This window comes from Prionailurus bengalensis, chromosome B2 (assembly GCF_016509475.1).
Source record: "Prionailurus bengalensis isolate Pbe53 chromosome B2, Fcat_Pben_1.1_paternal_pri, whole genome shotgun sequence".
Taxonomy (NCBI): domain Eukaryota; kingdom Metazoa; phylum Chordata; class Mammalia; order Carnivora; family Felidae; genus Prionailurus; species Prionailurus bengalensis.
In genome coordinates, this window is record NC_057349.1 from 32,466,828 (window position 1) to 32,493,487 (window position 26,660).

Consider the following 26,660-nt stretch of genomic DNA (forward strand, 5'->3'; position numbering starts at 1 on the left):
CAGGACCTCCCGCTGTCGGAGCCTCAGGAGCATCGATCCCGCTCACGATCCCGCTCACGATCCCGCTCACGCTATCTCCAAGGTTCACATCCTCACTGCTGAGGTATCTCCAGCACAGCCCGGGAAAGCCAGGGAGGTGGAGCTGACCTGGAAAGCACCCAACATCCCACAAGGGGCAGGGGGCAGTCGTGGTCAGCTCATGGGCTGGGGTCACAGCTGCACCGCCCCTCCCCACCCCACAGCTTCAGTTTCCCTGCAACCTGAGCCACACTCGGGATCCAGTTCCCCTCTAAAGGCAGCGGCAACCGTGCAGATACCCTCTGCCCTCCTCCGCCCCAGTTTTCTCTTGCCTCTTGTCCCCGCCTCACAAAGACCAGCCCATCACACACACACACACACACACACACACACCCCAAAGAGGACAAAGCAGAGCTGGGAAAGAAAAGCCCACACCCACCCGCTCCTCCCCTCGTGGGCTGCATTTCAATGGCATTTGATTGGATCGGATTCGTTTTTAATTCCCTCCTGGGACATCAGAAGGAGGGTAGAAAGAATCTTTAATTCATCAAACTGAAATATTAATAGAACTCCAACCAGCTGGAGTGGGGTATGAGGCCCCCACAACTGAAGACCCCGGGGGACCAGCAGGAGGAAGGTGGGCGAGTGGCTAGGTGGGGAGTGGGGGCCTCTCAGCAGGGCTGGGCATGGGAATGAGTGGAGGACCCTGGGCCCCCCAGCCGGCCCACCTCATGCACCCAGTCCCACCCCAACATCCCCACACCTGGGCCTCTCCTAGCCCCTACCACCTCAGGGGTCTGTACCCCCCCGCTTCGGGTTACAGATAAGCCACTGAGACCCAGAAAGGGGGAGCCACCAGGCCAATGCTGCATACCAGTTTCGCTACAGAGCTCGTCTGACCTCCGTCCCTGGCCCAACTCTGCATAGCCCCAGCTCTGGAGCCCCTACCCTCTGGACCCATGGCTTCTCTGGCCCCAACCCCCGAGGGTCACGGGAGGAGCGGGCACCCTGAGGCATCAGCTTGGCCCCACCAAGTGTTCCCCACCTGCTGGTAGAGCCTAACTTAGCCCCTCCCGGGACGAAGGCTTTTCCCACACACCGCAGAGGTGGTGGCTGATGGCGGACCCTCTCCCAAGAGCAGAGTGTGAGTGGGGAGGAGAAACAGCAGGAGGAAAGTCAGGGTCACAGAGTAGAAGCCAGGGCCGTGAAAGACCCCATATGTTTCTGGCAGGCCGGCATCAGGGGGTCCAGGACTGTGAGCTGACACGGGCTGCCCCTGGCCCAGTGCTGCCAGTTAATGCATTCCGTGGTTAAAGACCAGGTTCCTTCTCCACCTGAGTCTAATACACCTGCATTCGGCCCCAGCCATGACACTGTGTCACTGTGGGGCCACAGCAGGGCACTCGATGTCTCCAGCCTCAGTTTCCTCACTGATAAGGAGGGGCTGGTATAGCTCCCTTCACTGGAGGGAGAGATGCTAGATGCAGGTCCCCGAGGAGTCCTCTGGCTGCCCCTCCCTCCCCTGCACCCTTCAGCCCATGTAAGGCCCTGGGCCCTCCTCCTCCCTCTCACCTATGTGGCTGAATCACCACCTCTTCTCCATCCAGAAACCCTCTCCCTGACCTTCAAGGCCCAACTTAACCACCACCCCTGGTGGAAAATTCCCCAGCTTCCAGGTCAGTGGTCTGCTCCCCCCCAGGGGGAGGGAGAATCTCTTACCCCTCTATTTCCTGCGTGCAGTGGGTTTACCGCCTGTGGGCAACCCGTGGTGCCTGAGTAGACGGGTGGGTGGACACACAGATGAATGGTTAGATGGACAGATGGTCTTGACCTCCCTCCATCCCAAAGCTCCGAATTCAGGAAGCAGGTGGGAAACGTGGGACAAAACGAAGAACCAGGGGAGCAGCTGGGAGGGTGGCCCCGTTTCTCTCCCTGCTGGCTCCTGCAGAAGGGTGTATGCCCCGGCCTGTGCACGCTCCCCACCCCCGCCTTCTCAGGAAGGCCCCATTCGGCCCCACGTGACCCCCAAATTTCAGGGAGATCCCATCTGAGGGCCCTCCAGGCCGGGAAGGGGCGCGCAGAGCCTCCCTTCAAGAGAGCGGCCGCTGTGGCCCTCCCTCCCCACCAGCCGCAAGCTAAGCCCCAGCGCGGACCGCCAGCGCCGCCCAGTGGCCGAGAGCCCTCACTGCAGCGCTGGTCCGGCCCGGGTAGGGTCTGCACGGATCTGAGCTGGACTCGGGCCGGATCTACGCGGCGGGTAGGGCTCGGCGCCTCCTCCCTCCGACGACGCCCGGTGAGACACCCGGATTGAGAGGCCTGTTTTTCACCTGAGCAGATTCCGGGAGGAGGCAGCGGGGGCGGCGAGGGGTCTATTTCAGGGCTGCTTCCCAGCTGGGCCGCCGCCCCCTCGGATTCCTGTGCAGCCCAGCTCACCTGCTCTGACGGCGGGGAGGGAGGGGTGCCTCTTCTGATGCCCCGCAAAGTCCAGAGGGACGCCGGCCGACCCGGGGCAGGAGGTGGCAGGTGAGGGATGTCCTGGATTGCTAGGTGGCAGAAGGCAGCGCAAGGGGAACGGGGAAGTACAATGAAGAGGCCTGTAAAGGGAGTGAGAGGGGCGCCAGCCACAGGAAGTTGCACACCTCGCCTCTCTCCCTGCAAATTGCAGCCCTTTTATTTGAGAGAGACGGCGCAAGTGAGCGAGGGGCACAGAGAGAGAGAGAGAGAAGTAGGGATCACCCTGGGGGTCTCGTGTTTTACCCAAAGCGGGGCTCGTGCTCACCGGATGCGGGGCTGGAACCCTCAAAGTCAACATTTACTGCCCTCCCACTATATGCCGGGCCCGTGGTTGGCCGACCCTACTGTGGCACATTAGAGTCATCTGGGTATTTTTAAAACTGATGTCTGGGCGCATCCCAAACCTATTAAATCAGACCCTGTGGGAGGGCCGGGCCTCGGTCATCCAGGGTGATGCAAAGTCTGAGTATGTCCAAGACGTCAGCATCCGGCATCACGGGCACGGCGATGACCAGCAAGTTCTGTCATGGGGTAGCCCCTGTCATCCTCACCACGGTCCTGAGAGGCACATCGGGGCGGGGAGGGGGGTCCCCATCCTGAAGAGCTTAACAGAGAGCTGGGATCAAGCCCCCGTGCTACGCCCCTGCAAACTACCACAACACACGACTGAAAGAGGCTGTCACTAACATGCGCGGTTGTTGTTGTTGTTAAGTTTATTTACTTGTTTTGAGAGAGAGAATGCATGAGCAGGGGAGGGGCAGAGAGAGGAAGAGAGAGAGAATCCCGAGCAGGCTCCATGCTGTCAGCGCAGAGCCCATCTCAGGATCAAACTTATGAACTGGGACATCATGACCTGAGCCAAAACCTGGAGTCGTGCTTAGCTGACTGAGCCACCCGGGCGCCCTTTAACACACACTGTTATTTGTATAATATTTTTACTAATAGTCCGGCCATGTCTTCCAGGGGCGCGAGGACTGCATTCCAAGGGGAGGGAGTGGAGAGCAGAGGCGGGCAGGCACTCCAGGAAAAGAGCTGTTTCCAAATCTGGAAGGTGCAAATGGCAAGGGGCATATGGGGGGGGGGGTGTCACACACTGGGGCCCACCCGAGTTCAAGGGCTCTCAGTCACAACTCTACTCCTTAGATAAAGGGAGTGGTTCCACAGGCGCTGGATGGATCCCCAAAATAGATCCCAAATCTACTCAACAGCGTGGGTGAAACCCACAGTCATAATATTGAGCAAAAAGAAGCCAGACCCAAGTATACATACTGTGTGATTCTGGTGATTCCATTCATACAAAGTATAAACACAGAACAAATAACCTACAGTGAGAGAAGTCAGAGTATCGGCGTGACCTTTGAGGGGGGTGGTGACCAAAAGGGACATGAGGGGGCTTCCGAGGACTTGGATGTTCTGTCCTTCATCTGGATGTTGATGGCATCGGTGTGTTCACTCCGTGAAAGTGTGTTTTACTTCAGTAAAAGTGTCAATAAATACCCAGGATTATGAAGCCACCCAGTTCCCAGAAATACCCCATCTTGGGGCCCTCGAGATGGTTAAAATCAGGGCTCCGAAGCTCCTCCAGCTCCCATCTGCCTCTCCCTGCAACCCAGCTCCACCCAGGTGGCCGGAAACATGATGTTACAGCTAGGATTCTTTGGGTGCAAGCAATAGAATAACTCTGGCCAACGTGAACAAAAATAAATACCAGGAACTGGCTTGGCAGCTCCTGTGGAACTTGCCAGTGGCCACTGCCAGTTCACTAAGACCTGAGCCGGGTTCCGGGTTCCCTTAGGATAATGACAGCAGCCAGAATCCAGACCTCTGCACACGTGCTTCTGCTGTGCCGAAGAACAAGGAGGGCGATAAAGGCCCCCGGGCCCCCCCGGCCTGCAGCATAACCAGGAAACAGAGCTCTGCGAACTTCAGTCTATAGCTGAGAAGAGAAAGCAAGCTCTGAACACGACAGAACAAGGTCTGGACCTCACAGAGTAGAGAAGGTCAGGGGAAGACTCCGTGCAAAAGAAGAGAGGGCAGCAAGAACCTGCTTGGGGACACAAATAAAATGATCCTGAGAGAGAGAGAGAGAGAGAGAGAGAGAGAGAGAGAGAGAGAGCTGTGCCCTGGTGGGAAATACCTCGAATAGGTCTGATGCCCAGCGGATCAGAGCACTGGCTTCTGCTGGAATTGAAAGGAAGGTGTTGCTGAATGCGCGGGGCCAGAGTAGCCGTCTGGAAAAGGCACCAGTTCTGGGTGACAGGGGCGACCGGGGAGGGGAAGGTGGCTCTGGGAGCCTTGCTGGGGAATGGAGAGAAGGGAGTAAGCTTATGGAAACGAGAAGAATTACCAAATCCACAAACACATCGATCCTCCCCGCCAAAAAAAGATACTTCAGAGTGAACAGAAAAATGCAGAGCAGACAACATCCATACAGTTCCGCTATAAGAAAAAACCGAGGGGCGCCCGGGTGGCTCAGTCAATTAAGCATCCAACTTCGGCTCAGGTTATGATCTCACAGTTCATGAATTTGAGCCCCGCGTCGGGCTCTGTGCTGACGGCTCGCAGCCCGGAGCCTGCTTCGGATTCTGTGTCTCCCTCTCTCTCTACCCCTACCCCATTCGCACTCTGTCTCTCTCTCAAAAATAAATACACATTAAAAAAGAAGAAGAAAGGAAGAAAAACACAGAAAATGAGAATCAAAACACTTCAGCTGAAACTTCTTGTCCTAAAATAAATAAGTCACAGAGATGACAAGTACAGCATAGGGAATACAGCCAATAATATTGTAGCCATGTGTGGTCGACAAGTCCACTTAGCCATGGCGAGCACTGAGTAATGTACAGAACTGTCAAATCTCTGTGTTATACACCTGACACTGATGTAACGCTGTGGGTCAACTATACCTTAATCATTTTTTCAAGTTTTTTTAATTTATTTATTTTAGTAATCTCCACACCCAAGGGGGGGCTCAAACTCGCCACTGACCCTGAGATCGAGAGTCACACGCTCCATTGATGGAGCCAGCCAGGCGCCCATTCAATAATTTTTTAAAAAAAAAAAAGAAAAATATTTCAGCTAATGAAGTTTCCTCCAGAAAAACGCCACTGGGTGGAGGAAAACTCTGACACAACACTCCAACCTGGACTGAATATTCTTTTTTTTTTTTTTTTAAGAGAACACATGAGCGCGAGTGGTGGAGGGGCAGAGAGAGAGAGTGAGAGAGAGAATCCTAAGCAGGCTCTATACTCAGCACAGAGCCAACACGAGGCTCCATCCCACAACCCTGGGATCGTGACCTGATGATATCAAGATGCTTAAGTGAAGTCAGATGCTTAACTGACTGAGTCACCCAGATATCCCTGACCTAAGTATTCTTTTTTTCTTTTCAATATATGAAATTTATTGTCAAATTTGTTTCCATACAACACCCAGTGCTCATCCCAAAAGGTGCCCCCCTCAATACCCATCACCCACCCATGTTATTTGTAGAAATAACACAACATAATCTACATATCGAAGGGGCATATCAAGTACTTAGAAAAGATGTGGAATGGCCATCTCTGGGGTAAATCTTAATAAAACGTAGCAAAAGAGGAACAGTGCCTTTCCCCGGGAGAAAATGGTGGGCCCCACCTTACCTGGCGAGGTAGCTCAGCATTCCCAGGGAAGAAGGTACAAACTGACATTATGAGGCCCAGGTGTGCTGCAGGGAGGGCACAATACCATCTAGGTAGTGTTCTCTCCAGGATTACTTGAACCCGAATCTGCTCATGAGGAGACCACTAGATAAATGTGGACCGTACGTAGCATATTCTACAAGACAGCTCAAAAATGGCACTGTCGTGAAAGACAAAATGCTTGGGGAGCGTCCTAGGATACCAGAGTCCTGACAACTAGATGCACTACATGAACTTGACTCGTTCCCGGATTTTTAAAAAAGAGTTAAGGGGACACTTGGCTGGCTCAGTCGGAAGAGCATGCAACTCTTGATCTTGGGGTACTGAGTTCAAGCCCCACGTTGAGTGTAGAGATTACTAAAACTAAATAAATAAACTTTAAAAAAAAGAGTTACAAAGGGCATTATTGGGACAACCTCAAGTAGAGACTGTGTTTTAGGTAATACTAGTGTATCGGCGTTAAATTTATGAAGTTTCTGTGGTAGTTTTAAAACATACGCCTGGGTGGCGCAGTTGGTTAAGCGTCCGACTTCAGCCAGGTCACGATCTCGCGGTCCGGGAGTTCGAGCCCCGCGTCGGGCTCTGGGCTGATGGCTCGGAGCCTGGAGCCTGTTTCCGATTCTGTGTCTCCCTCTCTCTCTGCCCCTCCCCCGTTCATGCTCTGTCTCTCTCTGTCCCAAAAATAAATAAACGTTGAAAAAAAATTTAAAAAAAAAAAAACATAGCCCCAAGGGGCGCCTGGGTGGCTTAGTCAGTTAAGGGTCTGGCTTTGGCTCAGGTCATGATCTCATGGCTCGTGAGTTCGAGCCCCACGTTGGGCTTAGAGCCTGGAGCCTGCTTCAGATTCTGTGTCTCCCTCTCTCTCTGCCCCTCCCTCACTCAGGCTTTGTCTCTGTCTCTCAAAAATAAATAAACTTAAGGGGCGCCTGGGTGGCTTGGTTGGTTAAGCATCCGACTTCAGCTCAGGTCATGATCTCACGGTCCGCGAGTTCGAGCCCCGCGTCGGGCTCTGTGCTGACAGCTTAGAGCCTGGAGCCTGTTTCAGATTCTGTGTCTCCCTCTCTCTCTGCCCCTCCCCTGTTCATTCTCTGTCTCTCTGTGTCTCAAAAATAAATAAATGTTAAAAACAAATTTTTTTTAAATAAAAAAAATAAATAAACTTAAAAAAATGTTTTTAAAGAACATGGCTGCTATACGTGTTATGGAAGGAGTTCCTAGAGCAGGGAGATTGTGTGTGTGTGGTTTTTGGTTTTTGTTTGTTTTTTAAGTAGGCACCACACCCAGCGTGGAGCCCAACGTGGGGCTTGAGCTCACAACCCTGAGATCAAGACTTGAGCTGAGATCAAGCGTTGGATGCTTAATCGACTGAGCCACCCAGGCGCCCTGAGATTCTGAGCAGTCATTGTCCACCATGCGGCAGCATACCCTGGGAACCCCGAGGAAAAGCGCCAGGCTTGGGCCCAGGGTGAAGTCAGGGAAGGTGAGTTTACAGGGTGAGTGGGAGCCGTCCAGGCAGACGAAGGAGGCTTCCAGACCTCGGAGAAGTCTGTTGTGGTGAGCACTCTGGGGCTGTCTCCCCTGCCCTCCCCCCAACACACACACATAGCAGTGGGCTCGCACCCAGCCTGACGTTTTCTCCCAGGGACTTGGACAAGAGAGAAAGAGAGTCTGACTCTCATGGTGTGTCTAGACCTACAGTTCGTGAACTGGGGGATGTTTCCCACGTGTCATAGGGAAGAAGGAGGAAGAAATGAGCTCCCTTCCTGAGGCCTGGCCGTGTCTGTCCCTCCCTTCCCTTAACTAGACTTCTCTGTGCACCACCAGAAGGGGGCTTCTGTTCCTTCCTATTCGCAAAGCCAAGAGGGCCAAAGACAAAGGGAGCAGCAGGGAGGAGTACTTGGCAGGGCAGGGCCAAAGATGGGCGGGGGGGTTGGTGGTGGGTGGTGGGCAGAGGGGAGGCTCTCCGTGAGAGGCAGCATGAAGAACGCAGGCCTTGGAGCATGGGCCCTGGATCCGAGACAACCACAAAGCTTGGCCTTGGCCAAGTCACTTAACTGTTCTGAAAAACAGCTATCAGGCGGCAGTGAACATCTCTTTCTCACTGGGAAGCCGTGGATGGAGTAGGAGGCTGAGGCCAACCACTGTAATCTCGAAGGTGGCGGGGGGCATCTAGCTGGTGGGGGAGAAAACAGGCTGGAGAGGGAAAGCCACCGTCTGAGACCAGGCGCCTTGGCATTCCGGGCCCAGGCGGAGCCTCCTCCCTCACCTCGCGCACCGCCTTCCTCCACCCACGTCGGCAGTGAGCGCTGGCGCAGCCCGGAGACCCTCACAGTGCGAATGTCAGGTTTGGGGGCTGGGTGTCCCTGCCATTGCAAATGTGCACGGGTGGCTACTGATACCTGTCCCTACAGAGGCAGAAGCTGCCCCTCTCCTCCCCATGAGGGATCTCAGGACAGTGGATGGGACAGCTCCGACCTCAGCTGGCCCCCACGCTGGGCCCTTGGAAGACTTGGATCCGTTTCTCTAGCGGTCGGGGCAGCCCCCTCTGCCACCTTCCACTACTGACCAACAGAGGGCGCTCCCACACCCCTTTTGGTCATTTCAAGCCTGTCGGTTCTCCTTTCTGCCTATTCCTTCCTATCAAGGTGCTAGGAAGGCGGCAGGTGTGAAGGGAGGAGGTAGAATAAAAACCTGCCATTTATTGAGCACCTACAGCGTCCCAGGCACTGTGCACTACTTCGTTATCCCTCACAACTCATTTCTCCGAGGAGACCGGGGCTCAGGAAGGTTGTCTTCAGGAACATTTTCCACCCGGTGTACACACCTCTGAAAAAAGGTCCGCCTTTATTCACTCTGCAGACTGGGGGCTTAAGTTACAAGGCCTTACAAAAGCAGCATGGGAAACCACCCTGCTGCCTCCTGAACTTGTGCCCTCAGCCAGGTCTGGACTCAGAACCGCCTTGTGTCTCCACCCTGGCCCGGACCTCCCAACTCCTCACTGAGTCCAGGGGATTTGCTCCTCTGGGTTCCAAGGACCTTTGCTGTCGGCTCCCTCTGGCCCGGGGCCTGACGCTGGAGAGGGAGAACAGGAGGGCAGGAGGGAGGGCGGCCCCCCGGGATAGCACTTCCTGGATGGCATTGCCAACCTAGGAGAGCTCCCTGATGACAACAGCAGTTGCCACTTGGTATCCAGCAAGGACAAGGGCTGAGCCTCACTCCGGGAGCCACTCCTCCCTTGGATTCTGTGTCGCCCCTCACCGAGGGCCCCTGCACAGCTGGGCTCTCCGGACACAGAATGGGTGCCCTCGGGGAAGCTGCTCTGGTCACTGGCTCCCAAGGTGCTCAGCTCAGTGAAGGGCGGGGGTGTAGCCATTTTCCCCTAAATCCAACCTTCAGCCTCCTCTTCCCATCCCTTCCGACCATCTTGGCAAGTCCTGTGGCTTTCTGGTGACTTTCAGATACAAAAAGACCCAGTTCCCAGCTCCATCTAGTGACAAGGTAAACACCTCACAGCTAATCAAACGCTCATGGCGGGAGAAGGCTGTGTGGCAAGAGAGGGAGAGGAGAGACGAGAGGCTCTGTGTTTCGCTGCCCCCCTGGCGTAATCGCCTCCTTGGGGTGTCGGCGTCTCCTTTCTGTGTGGCTGGTGTCCAGAGTTGGGCCTCCCCAGGGTGCTGGTTTCAGTGACTGCACAGTCCCTGCTAGTAACTGGGAACTGGCAGAGTGGCAGAGTGGCTGGGGAGAAGCAGAAGAGGTCCAGCCGCTTTCCAACAGCCCGTGGAGGGGAGTCTGCAGCCCAGTAGGGTCTTCTTTCTCTAGAATGTGAAGCCAAATGCTTCCTCCTTCCTTCGTCCCAACTCTGATTCCTAAGTGCAACAGGAAAAGTGCCTTTCAGCATCCTTGTTCCCATCCCGAGGTTGTCAGCCCCCGCCTTCGAGGCCTTCCTCCTCCCCCGTCAACGTAATTCATTCCATGTTGGCTCTGTACTCTGTCTAATCCTTACAACCCTGCAGAAGACCAAGCATGAAGCCCACGTTGCAGAAGAGGAAACTGAGGCTTGCTCGAGACCACACGGCTCGTTGGTGTCAGAACCAGTCAAAGAAGGATATGGGATGCCTGACTGAGAATCTGAGGTCTGGATTAGCTCACTTCATCAAAACATTTCTCGGGTGGCCGGGTGGGGAAAAAAAAAAATTCTTGCCAGTTTAGTGCTGGGTGCCGAGGACACCAGCCGACTGAGACAGCCCCTCAAATGTTACACTCCAGGCAGAGTGTAGGCCTCACAGGCAGAGGCCCCAGGGGGTGGCACCAGGGGCAGGGAGCCCCAGAGTCACTGCCCCATCATCAGGGCCACCACAGACACTTGGCATCACCAAGGCCAGGCTGCTTTTCTTGGGGAAGGTATGTGTCCCACTCACCATTAACAGAATGGACACGCGAGTCCTTGCCCACTGGACGGGTCCTTGCTTTAGCTGAATCTAACCTGTGGAGATTTCATTTCACAAAAACCAATTAGGGTGAGGTTATTTGCTTCACCAAAAAAGTGAATGCAAGGGTTTTTCTTTTTTAATTTTTTTAATATGTATTTCTTTTTGAGAGAGAGAGAAAAAGACAGAGTGTGAGTGGGGGAGGGGCAGAGAGAGAGGGGGACACAGAATCCAAAGCAGGCTCCAGGCTCTGAGCTGCCAGCACAGACCCCGATGTGGGGCTCAAACCCATGACCGTGAGATCATGACCTGAGCCAAAGTCTGGTGCTCAACTGACTGAACCACCCAGGCTCCCCCAAGGATTTTTTTAATAATATCTTAGTTTAGGGGGCACCTGGGTGGCTCAGTTGACTAAGCATCCAACTCTTGGTCTCAGCTTAGGTCTTGATCTCACTGTCGTGAGTTCAAGCCCCACACTGGGCTGCATGCTAGGCATGAAGCCTACTTAAAATAATAATAATAATAATAATAATAAAGCTGTTTTATTTTTTAAAATATCTAGATGGTAAAGCATTTTTTTAATTTTTTAAATTTTATTTTAACATTGTAATTTAACTTTATTTTTTTATTTTTTAAAATTTACATCCAAATTAGTTAGTATGTAGTGAAGGAATGATTTCAGTAGATTCCTCAATGCCCCTTACCCATTTAGCCCATCCCCCCTCCCACAACCCCTCCAGTAACCCTCAGTTCTCCATATTTATGAATCTCTTTTGTTTTGTCCCCCTCCCTGTTTTTATATTTTTGTTTCCCTTCCTTTATGTTCTTCTGTTTTGTCTCTTAAAGTCCTCATATGAGTGAAGTCATATGATTTTTGTCTTTCTCTGACTGACTGATTTCACTTAGCATCATACCCTCCAGTTCCATCCACGTAGTTGCAAATGGCAAGATTGCATTCTTTTTGATTGCTGAGTAATACTTCATTGTATATATATACCACATCTTCTTTATCCATTCATCCATCGATGGACATTTGGGCTCTTTCCATACTTTGGCTACTGTTGATAGTGCTGCTATAAACATGGGGGTGCATGTGTCCCTTCGAAACAGCACACCTGTATCCCTTGGATAAATGCCTAGTAGTGCAATTGCTGGGTTGTAGGGTAGTTCTATTTTCAGTTTTTGAGGACCTTCCATACCGTTTTCCAGAGTGGCTGCACCAGCTTGCATTCCCACCAACAATGCAAAAGAGATCCTCTTTCTCCGCATCCTCGCCAACATCTGTTGTTGCCTGAGTTGTTAATGTTGGCCATTCTGCCAGGTGTAAGGTGGTATCTCATGGCGGTTTTGATTTGCATTTCCCTGATGATGAGTGATGTTGAGCATTTTTCCATGTGTCGGTTGGCCATCTGGATGTCTTCTTTGGAGAAGAGTCTATTCATGTCTTTTGCCCATTTCTTCACTGGATTATTTGTTTTTTGGGTGTTGAGTTTGGTAAGTTGTTTATACATTTTGGATACTAACCCTTTATCTGATATGTCGTTTGCAAATATCTTCTCCCATTCTGTCGGTTGCCTTTTAGTTTTGCTGATTGTTTCCTTCGCTGTGCAGAAGCTTTTTATTTTGATGAGGTCCCAGTAGTTCATTTTTGCTTTTGTTTCCCTTGCCTCCGGAGACAATGTTGAGTAAGAAATTGCTGCAGGCAAGATCAAAGAGGTTTTTGCCTGCTTTCTCCTCGAGGATTTGGATGGCTTCCTGTCTTACATTGAGGTCTTTCATCTACTTTGAGTTTATTTTTTGTGTATGGTGTAAGAAAGTGGTCCAGGTTCATTCTTCATGTCGCTTCATGTCCAATTTTCCCAGCACCACTTGCTGAGAAGATTGTCTTTATTCCATTGGATATTCTTTCCTGCTTTGTCAAAGATTAGTTGCCCATATGTTTATGGGTCCACTTCTGGATTCTCTATTCAATTCCATTGATCTGAAGGTCTGTTCTTGTGCCATTTAAAATTTTTTTTTAATGTTTATTTATTTCTGAGACAGAGAGAGATAGAGCACGAGCGGGGGAGGGGAAGAGAGAGAGAGGGAGACACAGAATCCAAAGTGGGCTCCAGGGATGCGGGGCTCGAACTCACCAACTGTGAGATCATGACCTGAGCCAAAGTCGGACGCTTAACCGACTGAGCCACCCGGGTCCCCCCAGATGGTAAGGCATTTTTAAAACACAAGAAGGCAGAAAACAAAGTAATAATCATCTATCACCTCACCACATAAGAGGCTAGAATGTAAAAGGCAGAAAACCTGAGCAGCACGGGAAGATGTGTTGGCTTACGCGGTCAGACCACAGATAGCACAGGAGTAACATGATTCCCACTGTCTCTTGCATCTTCTTTTGTCCCTCAGCACCTTGGCTTCGTTCTCTGCAGGCTTTATCCCCACGCATGGGAAATAAGACTGCAGCCTTACTGAGCTCACACCCTTATGATGCCCCCAAGAGGAAGAAGCTTCGCCTCCACTCAAATTCAGAAATCCCCAGGGAAGGACTCTAACTGGCGACCTTGGGTCATGTGACCCACCCTGTAGTCTGAGGGACCGAGTTCCGTAATTACAGGGCATGTGACTGGGCTGGGAGAGAAACCACTAGTTCTCCAAAAGAGGGGGCTGCTCTTCTTGTGGACAAAAAGGTAGATGACCACTTTATACCAGGGGAAAAGCACTCCTAATATGTGGCCTTTAGTGCAGGCAACAGAACCCATACGGGGTGGTTTACATAAAAAGGAAATTGTTAGAGACTATAAGGAATCTTCTGCTTCTGGCATTATAGCATCACGGCTGAGGAGAACAGCTGAACTCTGAAAAACATATTTATTTGAAATGTAACTGATCTGACAAGAGATAGGGGATGTCCCTAAGCACACCCCCTCTGGGATAAGGGACCGGGGGCTGGCCAGGGCTGGGGCAGCAGGCAGCCAGATAAATTTCCTCCTGTTACTGGGAAACTGAGGCTTGGTCCAAGCCCAAAACAGGGAAGGGGAGTGTTGGAGTCCCTCATTCAAGGCGAGAGGAAGTAACCCCAGATCATGGCGCTTCCTGGTACCAGCAGAAGAGGAAAAGCAAATGCCGTCTGCAGGGCTGCATCCCCAATCCTCGACCGAGACCTACAGGATTCCTACCAATTTGAAACCAACAATGAGCTCACAAAGATCGCAGGCACATGAGGAGGCAAGTTACTGTGTCTGTGAGGCAGCAAAAAACAATGAACTCCAGGTTTAGATACCTAAAGACTGAAGATCAAAGGATTTTCAGATAAAAATATATAAAACATACATTTATGAAATAAAACATGCAGTCACAAAGAAGCCACTCGACAAAAAAAAACTAGGAAAGAACAGATGGGTTTTAAGATGGAACTTCAAGAAATGAACAATAGGGGTGCCTAAGTGGTTCAGTAGTTAGGTATCTGACTTCAGCTCAGGTCACGATCTCACGGTTCAGGCGTTCAAGCCCCGTGTTGGGCTCTCTGCTGTCAGTGCAGAGCCCGCTTCAGGTCCTCTGTCTCCCTCTCTCTCTGCTCCTCCCCCACTCTTTCTCCCTCTCTCTCTCAAAAATAAATTAAAAAAAAAAGAAACGAACAATATAAAGGTTGGAATCAAAAACCTTACTGAAAAGATATTAGAGACAGTTGAAGAGAGAATTAGTGAGCTGAAGCTATAACCAAAGAAATCACCTGGTAAACAGCACACACAGAGAGGCAAGAAAATGAAGAGTTTAAAAGAGATTTTAAGAGACATGGAGGACAGAGTAAGAAAATATAACATATATTTATCAGAATCTCAGAAAGAAGGAAAAGAGAAAAGGAGGAAATGAAATATTTAAAAAGATAATGACTGTGCAGTCTCCAGAAGTGATGAACAACATAAATCCACTAAGAAAGTACACATTCCAGAGTGCCTGGGTGGCTCAGTTAGTTAGGCACCTGACTTGTGGTTTCGGCTCAGGTCATGATCTCACGGTTCACGAGTTCAAGCCCCACATCAGGCTCTGTGCTGACATCTCAGAGCCTGGAGCCTCCTTTGAATTCTGTGTCTCCCTCTCTCTCTGCCTCTCTCCTGCTTGCACTGTCTCTCTCTCTCAAAAATAAATAAACATTTAAACAATTATATGGTAAAATACAATATGACAATAAAAATGAGTGGGTTGTACCTACATGCAACAACCTAGAACTGTATACTCATATACAGTTCTCATATGCTGAGAGAAAAACACACAAGAACATGTGCAGTATGGTTCCACCAGCATAAAGTCCAAAGTAGGCAAAAACTAACCTCTGTTATATCAGATTATATATCAGTGGAACTATAAGGAAAAGCAAGGGTATGATTAACATAAAAGGATAGTTACTGAGGCATGATTTAAAAAGGAACATATTGGGGGTCTAGTGTTAATTTTATAATTATTCTATTGTTGTCTTGTGCACCTTTCTATACATGGGTTATATGTTATAATTGTTCAAAAGTTCCAAACAAAATCAAACCAGAGTGCATACCATCAGACCTACACTAAGGGATGTACTTCAGGAGGAAGGGAAATGATCCCAGAAGAGGAGGCTGAAATGCATGAGGAAACAGTGAGCAAATCAAATGAGGAACATGTGGGGGGAAATCAAACAAACCCTACCCTATAAAATAATAATAAGGTAGAGTTTGAGGGGGCCAATCAAAAAGGACAGACCTGAAGTACAGAACAAAATTAGGTCAGGCAGGAGAGGATAACCAGTGTCAAAGGGTTGCATTACTCAAGAAGGACATTAATATATTGTTCAACAACACATTCTGTTAATCTACAGATGGATTTTTTAAAATCCTGCTATATATTGCTCACAAAAGACACCTATAAGGCATAAGACAAAGAAAGGTTGAAAGTAAAAGGATGAAAAAAATATAGCAAGCAAATATTAACACCCCCCCACAAAAAACTTAGCGTAATTTTATTAATATCAGACAAGATCACTTTTAAGATAAAATACATTATTGGAGATCCAGAAAATCATTATATAATGATAAAAGTCAAATTGGTTCGAAGATATAACAACTCTAAACACCTAATTAGCTTTCAAATATATGGGGGAAAAAATGGACAGAACCATAAGAGACATAAAGAATCCACTATCATGACAGAACACTTCATAGACCTTTTTCAATCATTAACAAATCAAGAAGACAAAAACTCCAGCAAGGGTATAGAAGATTTGAATGACAGAATTAACAAACTTGATCTAATGGACATGTATACCAGCCTGCACATGAAATAGATACACTCAAGAATACATAGAATATTCACACAAAATGACCACATGGTAATCATAGAACAAGTCTCAAGAAACATTAACAATTCAGTATCATGAAGACTGTAGTCTCTGACCACAATGTAATTACATCATTACTCATTAACCAAAAAAATAAATAAAATTTTCCATACATTTAAAACACACTCTCAAAATAAACGAGGTTTGAGTTGGGAGAGCACATGGGACTATAGATGAAAATAGAATGGCCATATGTTCACAATTGGACCTGGCTGTAGGTACCTAGGGGTTCATTATATATTCTCTTCTCTTTTATGTATTTGTTTTCCATGATAAAAGATTTTGAAAAACAATACTCGAGAATAACATATGTGTCAAATAATTAACAGTAAATTTTAAATATTTTACAATAAACAATGAAAACTAATCAAAACTTGGGGGATACAGTGAAAACAATGAGAAGAGGAAAACATAACACATTGAAAGCTTGAAAAAGAAGAAAGGCTGAAAATAACACATTAACTGTCCAAGTTACAGAGAGAACAGCCACATAAATTCAAAAACAGCAGCAGTCAGGAAATGACAAAAATAAGAGCAGAAATTAATAGACAGAAAACAATGCAAGAGAGAGAAAATCCATGAGGTCAAAATTGGTTCTGTGAAAAGACCAATTAGATTGGCAAACCTTTGGTGAGATTGACCAAGAGAAAGAGAAGTCACAAATATACAATGAGGAAGCCATTGTTTATTGGCTTCCAAATAGGAAGCCGCCCTGCCCAAGAGCAGAAATGAAAGGATGAAGGAAGTGTGGACAGCTGTGGAACATGGGGGGAATGCTGACAGGGAGAGTCCAGACCAGTTCAGGTGAGGAGCCCAAAGTCACTCCACTGACCCTGGGGCTGAGCATCAGAACCTCAGCCACTTACAACCACATCCCTGAGAGCCAGAGTCCAGCTCACCACTGTCCTCACCAAGAAAGGGACTTCCAGGGAGCACCTGGATGGCTTAGTCAGTTAAGCGTCTGACTCTTGATTTCAGCTCAGGTCATGATGTGGAGGTTCATGAGTTTGAGTCCCACGTCAGGCTCTGTGCTGACAGCATGGAGCCTGCTTGGGTTTCTCTCTCTTTCTTTCTCTCTGCCCCTCCCCTGCTCTCCCCACCCTCTCAAAATAAATAAACATTAAAAAGAAAAGAAAGGTGCCTGCCTCCCTCCTGCCCACCTACCACCCTTCTGCCATTCACAGCCCCTCACAAGCATCTGATTGGCGGAGGCTGAGCTCTAGTTGGGAGAAAGACTCATGGTTCTGCTTTCTTCCTGAAGCAGGCAGGCCTCTCCAAATTTAGGGAATGTGGTCAAAAGATGCTGGAAAGGTTAAGATGATAATTTTCATGTGATATGGATTTCTCTTACCATAACTAAAACATTTTTAATGCTCAAGCAGCCAAAAGGCATGTCATGGGGCCACTACAGGTAGTACTTATTAGGACCCTGGGAAAGGCTATGAAAAGTCTGAGGCTTTGCCCTACTTGCAAGCTAACAAGCTAGCCTGCCACCGTTTCATGGAGACTGGCAGAAGACAGGAGACTCGTGGGTCAGAGACAAAGGACTGTATTACTTAAAACAGAGCGGGCATCGTGAGTTTCATGTTTGCGCTGTTCCTCTTGCCCCACAAGTCCCATGGGGTGATGTGAAGCAGCCCGAGTGGGTGCCACCACACAGTGGGTCTGCATCACAGCTGAGGAGCCCAAGGCTTAGCGAACTCAAGTCTTTTATAAGGAACTACAAGCAAATCTGCCCAAACTTTGCCCTGGAAGGAGAAAATATGGGACAGTAAACAAACCTGCCCTCTGCTCTGAAGAGAGATAGTATCTCCATCTTCCAAGACGGTTCAATATACAAACATACTTTGTCCAGAACAAAGGCGTGCATGTCGTGGAACTCAAGAGCAGGACAGGACAGGGCATTGCAAACAGCGGCCACAGGCTCTGTGGTCAAGACCCTCTCAGAGGAGCAGTGCCTAATGCGGTCAGGAACCAGGCCCCACGGCAGCAGGGACAAGGACAAGGACCAGGGAAACTCCAGATTCTCACATGAGCTAATATAATAGGGATAGAGACTCAATAATAGCCCCTGCCAGTTGTTCTGCCAGCCAGGTAGGGAGTGGCTCCAAGCCAATTTTAAGTTTATTTTGAAAAATACAGAAATGTGGCACCGCTCAGGCCCAGGTGTTTTAGAAAACAGCTCCCACTGCTGTGTAATGGCCTGTCTCCTCTCTCTCTGGGACCACTCAGCAGCTCACCCATCACCTATTCTCAGCTCCAGCCCTCATTCCAAGTCCCTGGCCTTGTTATACCCCAAGACAATACAGCAGTGGCAGAGTGAGGGGGGTATTATTTTTACCCCATCTCATCTCAAAAGGATTCTAATTAACCAAAAAACAAAAAACAAAACAAAACAAAACTCATGCAAAACAAGACTTGTTGCATCAAATAAGAGGCAAAATTGGGGTAAAGTGGCCTTAATCTTGTACCCTGTTACTCCATGGGTCTCTGGATTGGGCTGTGAGTTTCCTGGTGGCCATAGCAAAAAGGGAAGTAATAACATCATCAGATACAAAACATAAATACAACACGGTTATTCAGAAGAAAGCTGGCCATTCCTGTACTAACATGGGAGAGAGATTTCTTCCCTGGTCCTCTTTGAGATAACATCATGTGATGTAATAAAAGCATCCTCAGGGCACCTGTAGCTCAGTCACTTGGGCGTCTGACTTCGGCTCAGGTCATGATCTCATGGTCTGTGAGTTCAAGCCCCATGTCAGGCTCTGTGTTGAGCCTGGAGCCTGCTTCAGATTTTGTGTGTCTCTCTCTGCCCCTCCCCTGCTCATTCTCTGCCTCTCTCAATCTCAAAAATGAATAAATGTTAAAAAGAAATTATTTTTTAAAAAAAGCATCCTCAACAATATCCCTTCCACAAATACAGCAATATATCGGTTGTGACACTTTCCCGCAGTCTCCCTTAGTGAAGGATACATGTATCCAATTCAATTCAATGAGAGAAGTTCTAAGGGGCTAGAGAAATTCTAGCCATGGGCATCTCAGAGGTCTCTCAGAAAGATTTAGAGGTTTGCCTTGGTGACCTGGGCCTCACCTGCTGGCTTGACTTGTCTAGACCTGTTCTGGCCTCATTACTGAGCCTTCTGCTTGTGATGGAGTTTCCTCAATGGCCCTTCTCTAATAACCTGGCCTCCACATTGTTGCCTTAACCCAAAGCCCTTGCGGCTTCCCCTCCCGCACCTGTGGCAGACATCACTAATCCATCCCGGCACTGATCCTCAGTCCCTGTCCAGGATCAGATGACCGGAGGGCTGTAACAATGTCTGCAATCAGCGTAACCAACAAAAGCTATCCAGGACACCTACACGCCAGTAAGAAAACGATAAATAGCCCAAAAGAAAGATAGGCCAAAGATCTAAACAGGCCTTGCAAAGAAAGAAACTACCAATGGCCAGTCCACATGAAAAGTTGTTCAGGCTAACTAGTAACGAAGGAAATGCAAATTCGAACAAGAAGAAAACACCAGTTTGCACCCAACAGGCTGGCAAAGACTGATACACCTCGTGGAGCACGTGAAGAGACAGAAATTGTAGTTGGTGGTGGGAGCGTAAATTCGTGCTACCACTTTGGAGAATAGTTGGATGATTCTTAGTAAAGCTGAAGATGTATAAACATCACGACCCCAAATTTTTGCCTCCAGATGACAACCGCAGAGAAACTCTGTGTTGTGTGTCCAGGGAGTCATGTTCAAGAAGGTTCTCTGCGGCGTAGATTATAATCATGAACTCCTGCGAGCAACTATTCTTAGCAGGAAGGTAGATAAATTGTGGCCGTCAGAAAATAAAGGACACGCAGATTACAAGGAGTGGGTTCGAGTCAGCACTGATAGATCTCAGAAGCATCATGTTGAGATAAAGCGACTGGCAAAATGATATGCAATGTGATGATGTCATTCATGCAGAATTTTCTAACGCAAAGCAACATTGTTTGCAGATATATACTTATTTGGTAAGTTGTCAAGCATGTTTGGGAAGGAAAGAATACTTCAGAGAAAGGAGAAAGGAGGTCAAGGGTGGGCTTCAGTTTTTCTCCATGACTTTTTTTTTTTTTTATATATATATAAGGGCACCTGGGTGGTGCAGTTGGTTAAGTGTCTGAATTTTGATCTCAGCTCAGGTTGTGATCTCACAGTTGGTGAATTTGAGCCCTGCATCAGGCTCTGAACTGATGGTCCAGAGCCTGCTTGGAATTCTGTCTCTCCTCTCTGCCTCCCCCCTGCTCATGTTCTCTCTCTCTCTCTCTCTCTCTCTCAAATAAATAAACATTAAAAATGTTTTAATTAAAATATATACATATTATACAGAATAAGTCAAAATATTTCAAACAAATAACCTTGTTAGAGTATAGATATTTGTTACATCATTTTCTGTATTTTTCCATATGTTTCAAATATTTCAAAATTTGTGATTAAAAGCAAAACAAAAAGTACTACGATCCTGTGGTGATGCTAGTCAGAGCAGGGATGATGGAAGGGAGAGGTCACTATTTCCATCCCTGCCTGGAGTCCCAGTTTCTCTGACTACCACTCCCCCCACCACACACACTGTGGTAGTCCCCAGTATCCCCAGGGTCCCCACCCTGTCCCCGGGACCCAGCCATTGCTCATCTGATCAGAGGCCTTGCTGGCACTGCCTGGATCCCTGACAGTCACCTGCTCCTGATGCCCCACGACCACGAACTCCTACTGGATGCATGTCCTAGATGGCCGCCCATCACTCATCACACAAGGTTGAGCAGAGACCATGGGACTTTAAAAAAAATTTTTTTTTAATATTTATTTTTGAGAGAGAGACAGAGCATGAGCGGGGGAGGTACAGAGAGAGAGGGAGACACAGAATCCAAGCAGGCTCCAGGCTCTGAGCTGTCAACACAGAGCCCGAGCCCGACGCAGGGCTTGAACTCACAAACCTCAAGATCATGACCTGAGCCGAAGTCTGACACTTAACTGACTGAGCCACCCAGGCGCCCCGAGACCATGGGATTTAAAGCCAGAAGATGTGGGTTCAAACAGTAGTTCTGCCACATCTTGGCTGTGTGACCCTGGGAAAGTAACTTTACTTCATGTTAAGGATGACAAAACAACAGGAGAGAAGGAACCTGGGTCCCTCACATTTGTGCAGCTGGCCTACCAGCCTTGAAAAGCTCACCCTTGGTCTTTCTGACCATGGAGAGAAGAAAATTCTAACTTGTTTAAGCCACTATGATTTTAGGGATTGAGGTAATACCGCTCTTCCCAGAACGCCCCTCAACATTATCTAAAGCTTTGCTTCTCAAAGTGTGGTCCCCAGACCCGCAGCACAGGCCTCAGCTGGGAACTTGTTAGAGATGCAGAATCTCAGGCAAAATCCCAGAGACCTGTGTGCGCGCTGGACCGTAAGGAGCCCGGCTGCAGGCCCAGGATATGGACAGGGACTTTCCTGTTGCCCTGGAATTGCTAAAGCTGCAAAACCAGGAAAACCAGGTACTTGCGCACTCTACTCCCTTGTTCTAAAGCTGCTCCCAGAGCAAACAGCCCCCAGGGTCCCCCGTGAGAAGACAGCGGGCAGCCCCACCCCCAGCCCAGCGCAAAGTGATGTTGAGGCTTCTCCCTCTCTGCCAGTTCCCACCTGCACCGCGGCCCCCACTGCAGACCCATCAAGAAGAGGGCTCCAAGGTGATCTGGGAGGGCTGCCCGAAAGAGGGGGAATCTAGCAAGTGTCTCATTCCCCAGAGGGGCAGCTCAATAGTCCGGAAGTGACCATCCCCAAACCACTAGAATAGGACATCAGGGAAGAGGCGAGTGGGAAGGGACAGTCTTTTCTCCCAAAGGGATGCAGTTATGGTACACCAAGACCATGATGTCCCAGGGGACATTGCTCTGTCCCAGGGGGGCAGGTGAACTTTCTTCAGGGGCGCTGCTGGGGGCCTGGAGTCTGATGGAGGGATCCCTTCTCCTACAGCTCCTTCCGACCCCAGGTCCCCATGCTTTCAGACTCCCCTTACCTGTGGAGGCCTCGGCCTTGGCAAGGCTCCTGCGTCCGCTCATGGTAAACACACGTTTGCCAAACAGTGGAGGGCGGGCTGCCCTTTCTCTCTGCCCGCTGTCCCCCCTCCAACGTCTATCTCCTCCTGCTCAAATGGAAGACCCGTTCAGGAAAGTCAGCACCCAAACTGCAGGAAGTGCAGAGGAGGGAACAGAAAGAGACAGAAAACAGAAAGATGGAAATTATTTGATCAGAAAGCCAAAACGTGGAAGCAACTCGAATGTCCATCAGCTGACGAATGGGGAAATAAAAGGTGGCATAGCCATATAATGGAATATCATTCCGCCATAAAAAGAAATGAAATGTCAGCACGAAATATCAGGATGAACCTTGAAGCCATGCCAGACACAAAGACCATATATCGTATGGCTCCGTTTACATGTAAATGTCCAGAATAAGCAAATCTATCAAAACGTAAAGGAGGGGCACCTGGCAGGCTCGGTCAGTGGAGCGTGCGACTCTTGATCTCAGGGATGTAAGTTCGAGCCCCAGGTTGAGTGGATAGATGACTTAAAAAATAAATTCTTCTTCTTTTTTTTTTTTTTTTTAATGAAAGAAACAGAAAGTAGATGAGTGGTTGCCCACGGCTGAGGAGATGGGGGAATGAGGGAAGGGTGCCAGCTAAGAGGTATAGGCTATCTTTTGTGGAGTAATGAAAATGTTCTAAAATCAATTGTGGTAGTGGGCGCACAACTTGGTGAATATACTAAAAGCCAGTGAATTGTGCACTTTGAATAGGTGAGTTGTATGGTATGTGAATTTTATCCCAATAAAGCGGTTTCTAAAATTAAAAAAAAAAAAAAAAAGATAAGCATTCAAGAACATTTCTCTGAAGTGAGGGATAGGAGTTTCCAGACTAAAATGGCCTGTCAGGTGCCAATACAATGGACAAAAATAGACCCTCACCAGCGCCCATCATCATGATATTTCAGACAGGGATATTCTATGAGCTTTCAAAGAGGAAAAATAGGTCACTTTCCTAAAAAGGGTCGGGAACGAGAATGGCTTCCGACCGCTCCACTGCAACCTTAGATACAAGAAGCCAACGCCTCGTCGCCTTCAACATTCTGAAGGAAAGTGATTTCCCACACAGAATTCTGGAGCCAGCCAAAGTAGCAATCAAATGTGAGAGTAAACTAAAGACATTCTTGAAAGGGTTCCCTCCCACCAGCCCTTCTCAGGAAGTTAGGGGATGTGTCCCACCGATAGGAAGGGGTAAACCATGGATGATGTGGGGTACAGAAGGGGGCCCATCACAGTGGAGGGGAAAGGACATCGGGAAGGGTGAAGGGAGAGCCCAGGGTCCCAGCCGAGCACCCGGCAGAGAGAGGGCAGCCAGACCACATGAGATACCTCTGCTGCCTTTTAAAATAAAATTAGTCGGCTGAGCGTCCAACTTGGGCCCAGGTCATGTTCTCATGGTTCGTGGGTTCGAGCCCCGCATCGGGCTCTGTGCTGAGAGCTCAGATCCTGGAGCCTGCTTCAGATTCTCTGTCTCCCTTTCTCTCTGCTCCCCCACCCCCCACCCCGCTCATGCTCTCTCTCTGTCTCAAAAATAAATATAAACATTAAAAAACTTGTTTTAATAAAATAAAATGAATTATAGGCTATACGCCCCTAGGTAAAATAGTGAGTGTTGACTATAGAAAATATGACATAGGGAAAAGGGCAGCCTGGCCCAGCTTCCACATGCTCTTGATCCTTTGCTGATGAGTTTCCTCTTGCTCCCCCAGGCACAACCACCTCTGTCAGCTGGGAACCCTCATGCTTTGACCTCATGATTGAACAAGTGGCAACTGAGAAGCAGAAATCCAGAGGAGCCCACTCCCCCCATATACATTGGCACACATATACACCTACACACATACATATGCACACATACATATACACACAGGCACAGACCTCGCCATCGACTTGCTGGGAGCCCCAGGCTTTCAGGACCCATTCATAACCTCACCGGCTTCTCCAGAAGAGGCTCCAGTCCCCTCTCAGGAGAGCCGAAGGCAGACTGTGACCAGAGGCTCTGTTCAGCTGACCTTCCCTGGAAGCTGTCACCTGCCAAAAATAGACAGCCCTTCTCGGGCTTCTGTTACTGTGTATACTGACTACCATTTTCATTTCTGCACGTGCAAATCCTGCCTGATAAAATTTTCTAAGATTTTCTTTTGATTGAGGCAGAAATTAAAGAGTGGAGAGAAGAATGTGCCCAGAAGTCATGAAGTCCCAGAAGCTGGTATGCAAAGGAACATAGGTGAGTGCACCTAAAATGGAAAGTTTGAGGCGGGAGTTTGCAAGAAGTCAAGCCAGCCAGGTGAGCTACAGGGCTGACCCCTGGACCTTGGGGGCTTTAAGGCAGAGCAGTCCAATAGATGGCCACACCCTCTCCCAAGGGGCATTCCTGGACTTCCCTGAGCACCAGAGCAGCCGTGGGCACTGCTGGCGAGGGTCCTGGGGTATTGTGAGGAGTCCTGCGGGGCCCAGGGTCTCCCACATTGCTGCCCTGCTGCCCTTGGCTGCTGGGCCTGGAGATGTCTCAGGGCAATGGATGGACACAGTCGTGCTGACACGGGAGCTGCCTTGGAGCTGGAAGCGCCACAGGTGAGCAGGCCAGGCCCAGGGAACTTGTCTCTGTTCCGCAGCCACACCCTGAGTTCTGGTCCCAGACAAGAGTTGGGGCCTGGGCTGTGGCCCCAGCTCCCCGCACCTGCCCTCAATGATCAGGAGAGAGTGGACGATGCCCTCTCCAACCCAGGTTATCTCACCTGGGCCACACATGAACATCTAGAAAGGTTATGGGATTAGACTCGTGGTCAAGAGAGCTATCATGCAGGTAGTGGGGCACTGTTCCCCTCCTGAGCCCCAGGGAGGGTCACCCCCAATCCCTGCCTCTCTAGACTGGACCTCTCAGTGCTTCCTTCCCCACCCTTCGGCTTGCCACAGGCCTCAGGGGCCCTCGGAGCCTTGTTTCGTCCTCAAAGGACAGGAACAGAGGTGGGGATTCGCCTCAGTGTCACAGCCCAAGAGCCCAAAGTGTCCCAACCCCAGCCAGACGCCCCGAGCCTGGAGCCCCTTCAGAGCAGGCGCGGCAACGCCGACCACAGCCACGAGGTGGCGCCAGGAAACCGCGTGAGACGCCCAAACCCAGCCCCAGCCCGGTTTCATAGCTCTTCCTCTCTCCGCGCCGGCCGGGGTCCCCTCGGCTCGTCCGCACCCGGGCCTCGGTTCACAGCAGAGTCTGGCCGGTGGGCCGCGGGCCGGAGAGGAGGCGGGGGAAGCGGGGCAGCTGTCGGGACATCCTCGTGGAAGGAGCCTAGGGACCGCTTCGGTCCAGGGCGACCTGGAGGCTGGACGCGTGCACCAGCAATATCCGGGGTCCTGAAGGTGCCCCCATCAGGTGTGCAGCCCACCCACCCCACAGAACCCCTGGGGTGAGCCGTGTTCCTCCTGGATCGTAAAAGGGAGAGCAAGGGAATAGAACATGGAGGAGAAATAGAAGACCTTGTCGTTGGCAGAGCACCTCAGGTGCCCAATTCTGCCTGTGCCCAGCTCTGGGCCAGACTTAGTATTTCTAATCTTTTACAGGGATGCTCCTATCACCAACCATTCTCCACCTTCCTTTCCCAGGCTGCACAGCTCTCGATGGTGGGAGCTCACTGACAGTGGACCTCACGTCTGCCACCCAGCCCCAAACCCTCAGTCAGGGCCACCCCATCTGTGCAGGGGCGCCTCAACCCCACGGAAGGACCAGAAGTGCTCACCACTGTGCGGGGCCAGGAGTCATCCCAGGGACCTGGCACATGCCTAACCTGAAGCCCAGGCTCCTGCAGCCTGAAGAAGGACAGGCTCCCCACCCCCACCCAATCTACCCCTGAACTGCAGCCACCTCCCTCCCGGCCCACACACCCTGTTGGGGAACCAGGAGGCCTGGAAAGAAGAGGAGCTTTAGAGCCCAGGCAGACCTGGAATAAAGCTGGTTCTGCACTTACTGGCTGTGTGATCTTGGGCAAGTCCTCTAACCTCTCTGGGTCTCACTGTCCTCATCTGTAAAGCGAAAGCACTCGTGCCCACCCCGGGGGGTTGTAACTGCTAGAAACCATACCCATGAAAGAATATTCCTGGTGTGTAGCAGATCCTCAATAAACCCTGCTGATTGGATATTCATCGGCTCCTATTTTGTACCAGATCCTCTGCTGGTGTTCGAGGGATCCCAGAGATGAAGCGGATGTGACTGCTGCCCTCTGAGAATGACTTTTGGGGAAGAGAAAATCCATGCTTCAAAAGTCAGGCAGCATTTTCCTGATGTTAAATGTGGCGGCGTTCAAACATCTATTACGTTTCAGGCTCTAAACACACTGCAGGAAACAGTGAATGTAGTTACCCTTTATTAAGTATATACTCTGCACCAGGTTCCTCACCTACATTTGTTCAACAGCTGTGTGCTGGGGCCCTAGTGGGCGCCGAGTACTTGGCGGGGACCTGGGGCACAGCCACGAGCAGGATGGTGACTGCCCGCGAGGAGCAGACAAGCTAGCGGGGAACAGATGACAAAGTCATGACACAGACGCACATGTAATTAAGG

At 49.8% G+C, this 26,660-nt stretch overlaps 1 long non-coding RNA gene across 2 annotated transcripts; it reads right to left on the reverse strand.

Annotated features, from left to right (window-relative positions):
- Window positions 1-9,034: 9,034 nt before the first annotated feature.
- LOC122489427 lies at window positions 9,035-26,327 on the reverse strand. Of its 2 annotated transcripts, XR_006298913.1 has the most exons (5): window positions 26,181-26,327; window positions 23,984-24,136; window positions 22,041-22,208; window positions 10,628-10,692; window positions 9,035-10,075 (listed from the first exon to the last, which is right to left on the reverse strand). It is a non-coding gene; the product is annotated as an uncharacterized LOC122489427 (long non-coding RNA). The 2 variants fall into 2 exon arrangements; XR_006298914.1 differs by lacking the exon at window positions 10,628-10,692.
- Between the last annotated feature and the right edge of the window lie 333 nt (window positions 26,328-26,660).